Source organism: Vigna unguiculata, chromosome 8 (assembly GCF_037176805.1).
Source record: "Vigna unguiculata cultivar grain cowpea cultivar isolate G323 ecotype 2 chromosome 8, ASM3717680v1, whole genome shotgun sequence".
Taxonomy (NCBI): Eukaryota; Viridiplantae; Streptophyta; class Magnoliopsida; order Fabales; family Fabaceae; genus Vigna; species Vigna unguiculata.
The window spans coordinates 32232503-32246556 of NC_140799.1; positions in this window are offsets into that span (position 1 = coordinate 32232503).

Here is a 14054-nt window from a genome sequence, read left to right on the forward strand (position 1 = left end):
CGTTCAATTAAGCCTATTGTCATGTCTTGGGGGCTTTGTTTGAAATGAAGATGAGTTATATTCTTCCTACACATCCATAACTTTTTCTTTTGCACCTCTATAAAGTTTTTCCCCGTGTCTCTTTTTATATAATTTAGAAGTCATTTTTTTTATTACGATGAATAAATATGACACGTATCCGATACGTTGATATATTTATATATATATATATATATATATATATATATATATTAAAGTTGTAAACATATACGTAATATATGGATATAAGTTGCAATAACCATTATGGTGGTGACAGGTATTTTTTTTTTTAGTATGTAGGGGCATTGTTGAATAAAGGATCTGCTTCAACTACACTAGGATTCTAAGACAAAGGAAGGAAAGTGAGCGAATACTTTTGAAGAAAACAATTTCTACCCTTCGTTCAATAAAGATGCAACCCTAAATAGTGTTGGTTAGGCTTTTGGTGGTGCCTTTATTATAATGGAAAAACTGAGAAATAAAAGTTCTGGGTTGCACTTACCCTAATTTTAGTTGAAATCCTTCGTTCCATGGAACTTGTTGTTTTGTCTTCTCGTTTAAATTGGGCCAATTTCTATCAAATTTTTCCTCATTTTTTCACTCAATTCAAGTAAAATCATTTTTCACTATTTTTCTTTATTTTTCATTCCTTCACTTTTCACTTCCTAAACAGAGAGCAAAGTTGGATGGATATCTAGTAATCTCAATTGGTATGCACATGTTTAGAATAAATTAAATTAAAGAATAACAAGTTTTTTTTAAGCAATAGAGATGTTACTTATCCTCTTATACATAGTTAAAATACGTACAATAATATGTTTGTAAGTAATTTTGATCTATGTTAATAATGTGCTTGTGCATAATTTTGATCTATGTTTAATTAGTAGAGTTGTCAATACGGACCACTTGGTTCAATCTGGTTCGGTCTACCATTGGTTATTTAATGAGTCAACTTAACATATCTTACTTATTAATGAGCTCAATAAATTTGAGTTCGGTTCACCACAGGTTAGTGGGTTAAACATTTTGGCTAATTTAATTAAAAAAATACAACTTTTTTTCTCTTCAGTCTAACATTATTTGAATATGTAACCAAAATTCAAAAAGTCCAAACCTATTTTAAAAATTTGTTTTTCTCATTTTAGACAACAAATAAACCATTCATCCCAAAAACTAAATCATAATTCTAATTAAAAATTACTCTTTTTGCTTATCCAACTATAATATTAGAGTCTTGAATAGATAAATTCACAATATGAGAAGTGTAAGAAGTTAAAATGTAGGTGTAGGAAGAAGTAGTAGCTTATTAACTTAAGGAAGTGCATGAAATAAAAAGGTAGGTGCAGGAAGTATAAGAGTGATGTGTTTTTTTGTATATGCAGCAGGTTGGTGAGCAACTCAGCTCATCATGGGTTCAATCCAGGTGAACCAGATTCTTAGTGGATCGGGTTCATTTCTTGCCCATACTAAAATTTATAATTTTTTTAACCCAACCCGGATTAAACTCGTGGTACGCCGAATTAACTCACAGATTGTAATCCATTTTAACAACTTTATAAGTTGGGGTAAGGATCGTCCCTGCTTTGGCAAGTGGAGTAAAATGTCTCATCTTTGTTATATGCTAGTTTCAAATAATAATTAGTGACTGCTGCAACATCTAGTTTATGTTGTGGTTACGAATTGAGAAGTTGGTAATTGTGACTTCATTCAATGTTGGTGTCAATCTCAAATAGCTTGTGTGAATCTGGAAGTGAAATCATTTTTCAAGGGTTTTGAATGATTACTACTCCAATATTAGACCTTAAATTTAAAGGTTTACGGGAAAACTCTAATAAATGCTCTGTTGGAGGAAATCAGGATTCCTACTACTGGTTGTGGTGGTAGGCTATTTTTTTTTTCAAGAATTTTTCTTTTATTGAGCATTGTTTTAGGTTTTTTATCTAGCCATTGTTTTCCGACACCATTGTTCTACAACCACCCAGTCTGGTCCTCCTGTCGTTGTCTGGACTGACAACATCATGGTTGTCCTAGTCTTAGCCAGGCGACTACCATGCCACAAAATTTGTGGCGATTGGAGCTCTAATGCACCTACACACACTACTACAACCCATGTCACTACGCATGGCAATGTGTTCGATGGCGACCACTATTGTCAAACTCGCCTCTCCATCCTCTTTTCTTAGATCTATAACTTTAAAATTCTCATTTTTGGATTAATTTCAATTCACTTTGGATTAGATTTAGATCGGATCACTGGTTGGATTTTGAAAATCCAAAATCAAGATGCATCTAAGTCAAGCCAAGATAATTGAGGATGAAGTCGAGCTAAAGTTGGTCTAAGTCTAAGGTCAAATAAAGTCAACCTAGGCCAAAGATTAAGCCAAGTCGGCCCAAGATGAAGGTTGAGAAAAATTGATCTAGGTAGAGTTGAGTCTGTCCAGACAAAAGGAATAAACTGAGTCAGTCTGAGAAAAAGAATCGAGTTGAGACGGCCAAGACCAAAGGGTCAGGTTGAGTTATCCTATGTTAGAAGTAAAAATGGATTGCTTTGGCCCGAAGGTTCATATGGGTCTGCCTAAGTCGAAGGTTGTGATGAGTCGGCTCAAACCAAAGGTCAAGGCCTATCAACCCAAGTCCAAGGGTAGAGTTGAGTCATCATGGACCTAAGATTGAGCTGAGTCGGTTCGTGTCAAAGAATCAACCAAGTTAGTTTGAGTCGAAGAATCAAGTTGAGTCGACCAAGGTCGAAGGCCAAGACATGTTGGTGTAGGTCAAAGATCGAGATGAATTAGTCTAGGCCGAAGTTTGGGGCCAAGTCACCAAGCCCAAAAAATTAAACCACGTCATCCCAAATTAAAAACTTGAGCTAAGTTAATCAAAGCTGAAGGCCAAGTTGAGTGAGCCCGAGTCAAAGATTGAGACATATCTATAACAGTCTAACGGAATCGTCCTAAACTGAAAGTCAAGTCAAGTTGCCCCAAGTTGAAAGTCGAGTCAAGCTAATTCGGATCAAAAGTCGAATAGAGTTGTCTTAGACTGAATGTTAAGCATAATCAATCTGAATTAAAGGTCAAATATAATTATCTCATAACAAAAGTCAAGCAAAATCGGAATCATATCTAATAACCCTAATAGTTTGATACATTAGATTGATCTCACACAAAATAAATTTAATCTAAATTTAATTAAATTAAAAAATATAAAGTTAGTTGATCTTATAAAAATAAATCTGAATTATACATCCATATTATTGCATATCTAGACTTTTAAAAACCATCCTAACAATTTAAATACTCATTATATATACATGTCCATTGACACACTTGTTGATCACTTTTTTTCTTTCTTTGTACGTAAATAAATAATAGTAGAGACTTTTTCAGAATAGAATATAATTAGTTGTAATAGAAAAAACCTTCAACATATAAATGTTATTTTATTTAGGATTTTATTTATCTATTTTTATTTTCACAACACTTCCTTATTATGGAATAAAGAACGTGCTTGAAAAAAATTTAATTTATATAATTTTGTCACCGTTGAATAATTTTTGTTTTTTCTAGTTGTCATATGTCATAACAACAGACACCATCAATAACAGCGATTGAATCATCATCGCATGATAGGTGAGAATGCATTTGGTACGTCTATGTCAAGCATTTATTCTGGTCCAATTCGAATGTCTCGTAAGTAAAAAAAAGTCACTCTGGGAAAGTGTCGGATATATATTTATTTTTATTTATTATAAGATCCATGCAAATTTAAATGTTAAAGCTCATATCTGCAGCAGCCACTCAGAAAGCAACCATCACTGCCCGCTCATCTGAAAACTCCAACAGAACTAATACTAACTTATTAAGATATCTATATATCTTTGAACCAGTGCTAATATATATATATATATATATATATATATATATATATTAATACCTTATATAATATTGTTACTACATTATGGACAAATAAATAGGTACCATTTCCATGTAAATCAATTTTATAAAAAAATTAAATGAAAAAAGGAACAGGAAATATGTATAATTTTGTGGTCCACTATGCCAATGTGGAATACTCATACACTGTCAAGTTGTGCTGGTCTTTTCTTCTCACTTTGGCCTCTTACCATCATTATTGTAACTTTTGACCACTACCCACCAAAAAGTATTAAATTTTATTTTATTTTATTGCATTTAGAGATCCTAACTTTTCACCCTCACTTTTTGGTATGAAACTGGAAACCCTCTTCTTTGTTTCTTCACTTGCTCATTTCTTCAACCAATTTATAGTGGTACATTATTAACACTTTCATCATTGTTTACTTTTGCCATATATAATTTTTTTTTTGACCATTCATTCCTACATATTATTATTGTTTAATTTTCAACACAATTATATTCAAAATGATTAAAGAATCACAATTCGTTGTTGAATGTGAAGAAAAGAAAAGAAGTGAACACTTTTGAACACATTTGTTATTTTTTTAATCAAGGATAATAACCCTCATTTTAGAGCTCATAACTCCAACTTACAAACAAGTTTATTGTAGGGAGAAGATTATTTGGTTAAATTTGATTGTAACTTGCTATTATTAGTAGAGAAAATGTTTCGAATGGAGTTTCTCTCCAACAATATGATAATTTAACTCTATGTGAAATAATTAATTGGCTTTCAACAATATATCAATCTAATTTTATGTGAAAAAATAATTGGCTACAATATATCTATTATAAACAAATATTCAAGAGTATATGCTATTTTAATTCGTAAAGAAGTTAGATTAAGTACTGGCAAGACAATAAATTAATGGGAGTTGAAATTGCAATGGAGGGGAAGGATTCGAATAATAGATAATTCAAGCATTCATGTTAATTTGTTAGTAGTAAGAGATGTGAGTTTTCAGTTCAATTAGTAATTATATAAAAAGATAATTGCTACTCTGGTAAATAATGCGTGTTATAATAATTGATTTCATTTAAACTCTTTTTTCTTTTCGTTTTTAAATAATATTCGATTTGGGATTATCTTAGTAGAAAAGAATCTTAGAACACAACCTAGTCCACAAGGGTAAGTCTATATCATCCATACAAAGGTCTAATGTTGACTTTGGTACGAGTAGTGACACCATAGTCAATAATGGTAAGAAATAGATTTTAAGTCTAACTCAACCTTACAAAATCAATTTATAATGTGAGATTTGTATCTTCTTGTATATTATAAATTGACCATATCTCAAGTTGGTACGAGACTTCCAACAAATAGTAAAAGCTTAAGACATGCTTATACGAGTGAGAGGAAAGCCAATGAACTATGTTATTTTTGTGATGTGGCATATTCACGAACACAATATAACACATAAAAGAATTCAACCGTATGTATTGGAGATAGAGGAGGAGAAAGAAGATCATATGTGAAATGGAATAGGATGACTTTCATATGAGATTTGTCCATGATAAAGGAGCTGGTAAAATGAGAGCATCACTTACTAAAAATTATCACATGGGAATATGATCTAAAGAAGTTTCCAAAAGAGATAGTTTTTCAGTTTAATTAGCAGTTTTTATATAAGATAATTGCCACTATTGTAACAACTTGTTGCCAAATTAAGATTGGTGCCTTAATCCAATAATATGTAAAAATATAAAATTCATTATAGTTAAGACACTTGATCAAACTAGAAGGGAGAAATAAAATTATATTATATATAAAATACATATAGACAAATATTATTGAAAGTCTTAATGTAAGAGGAAAATGGAATGAATACCTAAAAGTGATTGAGGAAGTGATTAATGATTTGGAATGGAGGGAGTTATAACTAACAACATTGTGAAATACTATTATTGGTGTAATAGAGCCACACTAGGCATAATAATAGTAAAACACTAGTGCAGAATTGTATTTTTAACTTGCCTTATAGGTCTCGTTATTGCAGAACCGAAGTCTATAAGGATGCAGTGGTATTTTTGAAATTTTTTGAACTTTTTTGCCTCGGGTCCCTTTCCAACCGAAGCCTATAAGGGTTTATATGCTTCGGTTATCACTCAATCGAGGCCTATAACTCATCAATGTTCCCCAAAATTTCAAAATTGCCACTGACAACAGAGGCTTTGGCCTCGGGTGAAATAGGACCGAGGCCTATACGACTTTATGCCTCGGTTATTAATGGAACCGAGGCCATAGACCTTATTTAGGATTCCAAATTCGCGAACTATGCACTGTTCATCTTCTCTACGCGAACCCAAATCGCGAATTGTTTTTTCTCCTCTGCGCAACTCCCCCAAAACGCAACCAGACCGGGAGCCAACGCAACATTAGACCACCGCGTGCCACAGCGACGCGAAACCAGGCTGCTGCTACGCGTTCAGAGCCATACTTCAATGATAGAGATCGACACTGCTGTGAGCGAAGACTCAAGCAGCCTCTGTTGCGACGCCATCAACCTCACCATTGTTACTCTATCTTGCGAACCAGATCTGCCTCGCGCATCCGACAACCACCACGAGTCGCGCCGCTGAAGGAACATCACCTGCGACTCGCGCGCAACTGCATCATCGACACCGCCATAAAAAACCTCTGCCGCTGCCGCTGCAGAATGACCACTGAAAGTCGCATGCCGCTGCAAAAAAACACCTCCCGAGACGCGTGCTCCACCATGGTAGCAAAGTATGAGGATGCAGATAGAGGCAGTGCGATGAGTTCAAAAGCAAGTTCAAAACATTTTGGATTTAGGGTTCTAAACCCTCGAGAATCAGTATACCAGGATAGCAGATTTGGGGATTTTCAGTTCTAGATTTGGCTCCGGTCCTTTGCAACCGAGACCAAAAGACACCAGTTTTTGGCCTCATCCCAATATGCCTCGGGTCTAAAACCGAGGCAGAATAACAAAAATAACTGGGGCCAAAAGTCCTTACTGCACTAGTGAAAGTGCTACGATATGAAGGGTTGTGCATAATTTATTGAACTGCACTGTTAAAAACTATAGTGAATTGAAAACTAGTTTGCATGAACTGAACTGAAAAATAGTTCAAATAAACTAAACTAAACTATTTTCTGTTCTAAAAAATTGAACTGCACTAAATTGAACTGCACTGCAATATGAAGTAAACTGAACTGCTATGAAATGAACTATTATTCGAATTGCACTATTTTTGAATTGAACTACACTAACTTTGAATTGAACTGTACTAATTTTGAACCAAACTGCATTATTTTTGAACCAAACTATACTATTTTTGAATCGAATTACACTAATTTTGAACCGAACTGTATTATTTTTGAACTGAATTATACTAATTTTGAACTGAATTGCATTATTCTTGAACCAAATGATACCATTTTTTTAATCCAAATTGCACTAATTTTAAACTAACTTATACTATTTTTGAACTGAATTGCGCTAATTTTGAATTGAAACTCTTGAATTGCACTAATTTTATTGTATATGGTTGTACAATGCAATAGTAATCTAACTTTTATAATTTAAAAGTACTTAGGAAATAATACTTGAAATTACTTTTAAAGATTTTGGAGGTATTCATGGGGTGGAAGAGGGGATGAGAAATTGGGTTTTGAGATATTGGTCATCTTAAATGAAATTCTAGATCGTTTTGAGTTCCAAATCTCTTTTTGTTTCAAGGAATTCATGTTGATAAAAACTATTTTTTGTTTAATAATTTTGTTAAAGAATAAAAAAAATAGTGTTTTCATTTTTTCTTTAACATTAGTGATCTTCGGCGATGGTGAAGTTGAACTATCAAACATATGCAACATATGTTGAGTGGGTTTGTCACCTTTTTATGAGAATTTACATTTAAATTTCTAGTTACCTAATCCATCGCTATATATGATGGATCTTTGTAGAGAAATTGTATCCTAATCATATATAAAATTAATTTTTATTATTATATTGTCTCCGTCTTTTTCTTGAATCACCGATGATTTTGTGAGAGGTAAGCAATTGTAGAGAGACCGGTCCTTGTGGAGGGGTTTGGAGCACTCAAAACAATATTCATACTCAAAGCAGTTTCGAGCGCTTAACTGAATTACACTGTAAATGATTTAGTATTTTAAAATTGAATTATACAATAGTTTAGTTCCGTTTTTACTTCAAATAGTTCAATAAATTTAGTGTAAAATAGTATAGTTAATTGGCAATTTAGAATATTTCAATTAATTTTATCTAGACCTATTAATAAGGAATATGAGGTGTATTAGGCCTTGCAGTGACAGTATTTAAGCATGCTAAATAAAATCAAGCAGAGAGAAGACTCAGAGCATCAATTGAAGAATGCACACTGATTCAGATGTAAACAAAATGTTCCGGTATATAGAGTTTTCATTCTTGTACTGCCACGTCTTGTTCATAGAGATTAATGTTGTAATATTAATCAAACTTCATCAAGTTCAGACAGTAAAACTATGAAGACTGGTTTTATCTAATACTCTGTCAAAACCCAAGCAATATTTTCATGACTTTACGTGGAGAATGATAGCTATTAATTAGTGTGGTAGCTGCCACATCTCATAATAGTGTTTTGTTTCAAACACTCATCATTGTTGTACTGAATTTAGTTCATGTTTCTTTCTTAGTTCCGACAGAAACAAGTTTCACTTCCCAAACTGTCCTGCTAGTCACCACCCACTCTCCACAGTGGAACTCTCTGCACAACATTACATCGAAACAAATGGAGACTGGGACAATCGATGCTAAAATAATACATGTGTTAACTCTATTGAACATTCATTCAAACTCTTATTAAACTTCATATAAAAAATTGTAATTAAACGTATAAAAAATGAAAATGATATGATGCTGTAAAAGGATTTAAAATAATTATATTTTAATATAAATATATATTGGGACATTATTTTTTGTCAAATATTAGGAATCGTATCATGATAAAAAAAAAACAAAATAGAATTTAAAGTGCAAGGTTGTGCAAACCTGTCTTGGAACCCCATATGCACATGGATCATGTTTGAGATCCGAAAGGTACTGTTCACAGCTGAATGAATGCAAATTCCAGCTAAGAAGACATGTAGTATGCAAATTCATGAAAAGTATGCATCTTGGGTTCAGAAAAAGGGCATTCACATATATGGATGTTAACTATTACAAATTCTATGTTCTCAAAAAGTAAGATGTTGTGTTAATGTTTTTCAAAATGTTGTTCGATCCTTAATGTTAGGAATCTAAGTGTAAGTCTAAGTTTTATATTGACTAAAAATGAGAAAGTAGAACATTATATAAAAATAAAGACTCATAAACTCATTGTCTTAATATTTTGGGTTGAAAATGGTGTCAATGTCTTATGTGATTGGACTTAGATCTCATTAAACAGTGGTACATAAAAGGATAGAAAAGGAGTACGTCGAACGAAATCCAAACGTGAATCTTAGTCCCACATTAATTAGAAATGAGAAAGTAGAGCACTATATAAAAATAAGAATAAAGACTCATCAACTCATTGCTTTAATACCCCCTCCTTAAAAACTTACAACTTAATTTCACCCACGTTTTTTTTATCATTTTAATCATCACTTTGCTTTTCATAAAGACTGTTATTTATATATATATATTTGAAGACCGTGTGCACAGTGATTATCGTTCAAAAATTAATAATTAAAATTTTATTCAGGAATTACTAATTTTTTTTAACCTAATTACATGTTTAATAATATTTTAATATATATAATAAAAGACTACATTGATCGTAATGTATAAAATGAAACACATGATTAAGGTAACAATGGCATTGGTCTTGTAAACAAAGATATATAAGTTTTGGAAGGACCTAACATTAGTTATATTATAGTTGAAATTGTTCCGAGAAAAGCTAGTACCATTAAGTAAGCATTATTCTTGTCCATGTTAAAAATGATAATGACTACATATTTCCTAACTGAATTATATCATTTTCTAATGATTTCAATTCCCTTTTTTTTTTATTTAATTAGACATTGACTTAGTAGTATTTTGTTACATCACACACTCTTTAACATAATGTTTTGTTTGTTTTAGTGCATTGAAAAAGTCTATATAGGATAGATGGAAGGATGTTAGAATTATTTGTATCAGTTTAATCTTGATAATTAAGCTTTCATTGTCTTTTATAGTTTAAAAGAAAAAGACCTACATACTTTCACATAGCAAAAAAAATGTGTTTCTAATTAAAAATATTCATATAATATTTTATAGACAACGTCACACTCTAATCCTGCTTTCTGTGGTGGCTAATGGTGTCTGAATTTACGAATTTAAGAACTGAAGAAGGAGAAACTCAAGCAGCACCGACATAAATTTGGTTGTTTAAAAAGTCCTTAAGAATGAAGAAGAAGGAGAAACTGATTATCAATTTGGAGGCCCCTCTAACACATCCAAAAACATGACCAGGCATAAGAACATGTTCATATGTATATAAGAATGGGACAAGGTTCACAACAGTGATATTTGGACAGTTGACAATGTGAGGAAGAAGAAAAAGTGAAGGTGTCTTAATTTCTCCTTCTTAAGTTTCGAAGCCTTATTAAATAATGATATTATAAAGAAAAAATTATCAAAAATTTAGTTATTACGATACAAGTTTTCTAAACAATTATATCTATCTATACCTCACGTCATGTCCTGTGCTTTGGTCCTACCCACCTCATCTTTTATCAACTCTTAAAAGTACTTAATCATGGTTATTTACGTCTTTATTAAAAATAAATAAATAAACGAAAAGATGTGTACAAGAATTCAAGTATCACCCAATAAATAATAAATAAAAATGCATGATGAGAACTTTAAAATAAATTATAAAAAAAATACAATAATAGTACATTTATAATTATTAATGAAAAAGAGACATATTTAGATAAATTTTGTTATCGTTATAGACCACCTTTAAATTCAACTGACCTAAGTGAATTAGGAGGATATTTTTTTTTCTCAAATTAGATATTTTACTGTTCCAGTACCATTGCAGATTGTTTGCAGTTGTAATTGAGAATAAAATTTTAATGAATGATTATAATAAATAAGATAATTTAAATATATTGTATATGGTAATAGAAAATTATCATAATAAAATTTTATAATTATGATGTTTTTTCTAAAATTTATTTTGATAAATATATATTTATTTGGTTAAAATAATTTATGTAATAATTTTTGTGTGTAATAAGATAGAAAAATAAAATAAAATTTTAAGGTATAAATTTGGATTGTTTTACATTATAGAGGAAATAGAACGACTATATTGAAATAAAAAATTTAAATAGAGGACTAAATTGAAAATAATTAATATCATTGATACCTGACACGACTATAACATGTCACGTGACACAATATAACCTGACCTGACACATAACAATTTATATATTTTACAAAAAAAATTAAAAAATAAAATTAAAATTAAAAATTTCATGACTTGACATATGTCATGTATGAATATCGTGATAACGTCAACTCAACCGAGAGAACCAAATTGATCTTTTTAAATAATTGGATGATTACATTGAACCAATAAATAATAAAGAAATCAAAATGAACCAAACCAAATAACTAAAGGATTAAATAAATAATTATACCTTATTCTTAACATTTGGATATTTTTTTCATTTATTTTTATTGTTTTCAAAAACAAAATTCTCTATTTTGTGTGTATATAATAAACAAGGGATTTGTATAACCAAACAACTGATAAACTCTTAACTTTCTGAACTAATAAAGATACTTTATTCAATTAGAAGCAGTTTGGTAAACTAATTAATAAGCAAATTGACAAATGTAAAATAATACAAAATGATATAAATTCATACTTTTTTTTACTGTATGCATGGAATTTTAGTTTCTAAGCAAAAATATATTATTATTTAATTATAATTATAGTACTTTCATTTATTTTTTATAACGAAATATTTTTTATTTAGGCAAATCATCCGTTTAAACATGTTGATCTATTGAGTATTAATTTAATTTTGATATTTATTTATTTTTAAAATTTTAATTTTTTATTTCTCAATTTAAATTATATTTACATTGAATTTCGTTTTGCCAAAATTTATTATATGTTGTTTTTACATAATATCATATAATGAAATAATTTTTTATTTAATTTGTAATTTTAAATTATTTTTATTAAACTACATAAATAAATAAAAGAAACAATTGTTAAAAAGTAATTAAGTGTCTCCATAATATTATAGATAACAATAGATAAAAATAAATTAAATATAATAAAAAAATGTATTAAAATATAAAGGATAATATTGAAAGAAAAACAAATAAATTGGTATAAGCTAACTATGTAGCGTATTACCTCAAGAATTTATGCAATAAGGTAATTTAATTGCTTACTTAAATAAAATTGTAAAATACATTTTAAAATAATTTTTTTATAAACAAGTTTCATTATTTTAAAATACTATCTCTCTAAAAATTATTTTTCTAGAATTTTATCTGACTTCTCTCTAAGGGTTCTTTCTCTCTACTCGTTTGATTGAAGATTTCAGACCGTAGTGGTGATCCTCGCGACGAGCTCTTCAAGGATCAATTAGTTTCTTCATTTGTGTAAGTTAAGTTTCAACCGTTTTTCTTGGTCTTCTTTTGAGTTTTGTTGCATATGAGGCTTTTTCTGCTTACATGTGAGGTTTTAATCTTCTATATGAGTCTTTGTTGGTTAATGATTATAACGTTATATATCGTTCTTGTAATGTTTATATGTGTGGATAGAACATCCTGTAGAGTTAGAAATATTTTGGTATTCTTAAAGTCGTTTAGTTTGTTGAGCTGCTTTGTCAAATAAGGAAAATTAGTCTTTAATTTTGTGTGTGAATTTATGAATTTGATGTTTTGCATGCTCTTATATTATTCCCGGTTTGGAAAGGAAATATGACTGATTTGATTTGTATGATTGGATGATCTGTTCATGTTTCTTTTTTCTTGTTGGTGAGACTAAAAAGAATTTAGAATCTAGGTAATTGAGCAAAATGGTATGAGTTTCATATTTAAAATTGTTTTAAACCATTTCACTGCGAAAGGAATACCAATTTGAGCAGTTGATCAGGTTCAAGTTCACTTAGAATCACAAAAATCCATATGTTGTGATTTGGTGAAGCGTTGAGCGGCAGTAAAGGATCCTTCTATCAAATTTCATGATGCTGACAATGATCCTTCCATCAAATTTTTCATTGCAATTTCAACAACCAAGGATGATTCTCTAACAACAAGAAACTAATTTTTTCTGATGTGAAATATCAGACTACGCTACAACAAAGCATACTGAGAAAAAAGCCTACCAAACCATAACTCGAATACCACTTGTTAGGAGCAAACGCTTACCACTAGATAAAAAACTATAGTCATTATTCAAGGTGCAACTCTTTTTACTTAAGAGCTTAAAAGCCCAAGTGCCACATTCGATTATGATTCAACCATTTGGCCTATGCCACGAGACAAAGGCAACAATTTCCCCCTCAACATTGTCTTCCTAGGAATCTCACACTTGTATTGTGACTCGGCCTACCTGGCCTCCGCCACGGGACAATTGTGCAACCTGCAACACTCTCTCCTTAACAATTGTCCACTTGGAGTCAAACTTGTGACCGCAACTCTTATACCAATTGCATCAATTAGAAACGTTACTGTCTGTATCCCAATAATCACTTCATTAAACTCCAAATACTGAGAAAAACCACCAAAGAGAGCTAGAACTTAATACACCTCACAAAACCCTATTGCAAGAGTATAAGAGTATAAGAAAAGTCAAATATTAGTTGAAAGTGGCTTTGATTTGGGACAAAGAACATCATAGACTTAGAGCCCATTATATAATCACTAACATGCACTCCCTAGTTTATCTTAGGCGATGTGGGACTTTTCAAGACATATTATTTTTATCAATCCAACATTATATATATATATATATATATATATATATATATATATATATATATATATATATGTTTCGATACACCTAATAAGTCTCGTCGCTTAGGAGTCGAGGTCAAACACAGTTTAAATACTCTTTCCTCCCTTTACCCATTGAGGCGCCTTG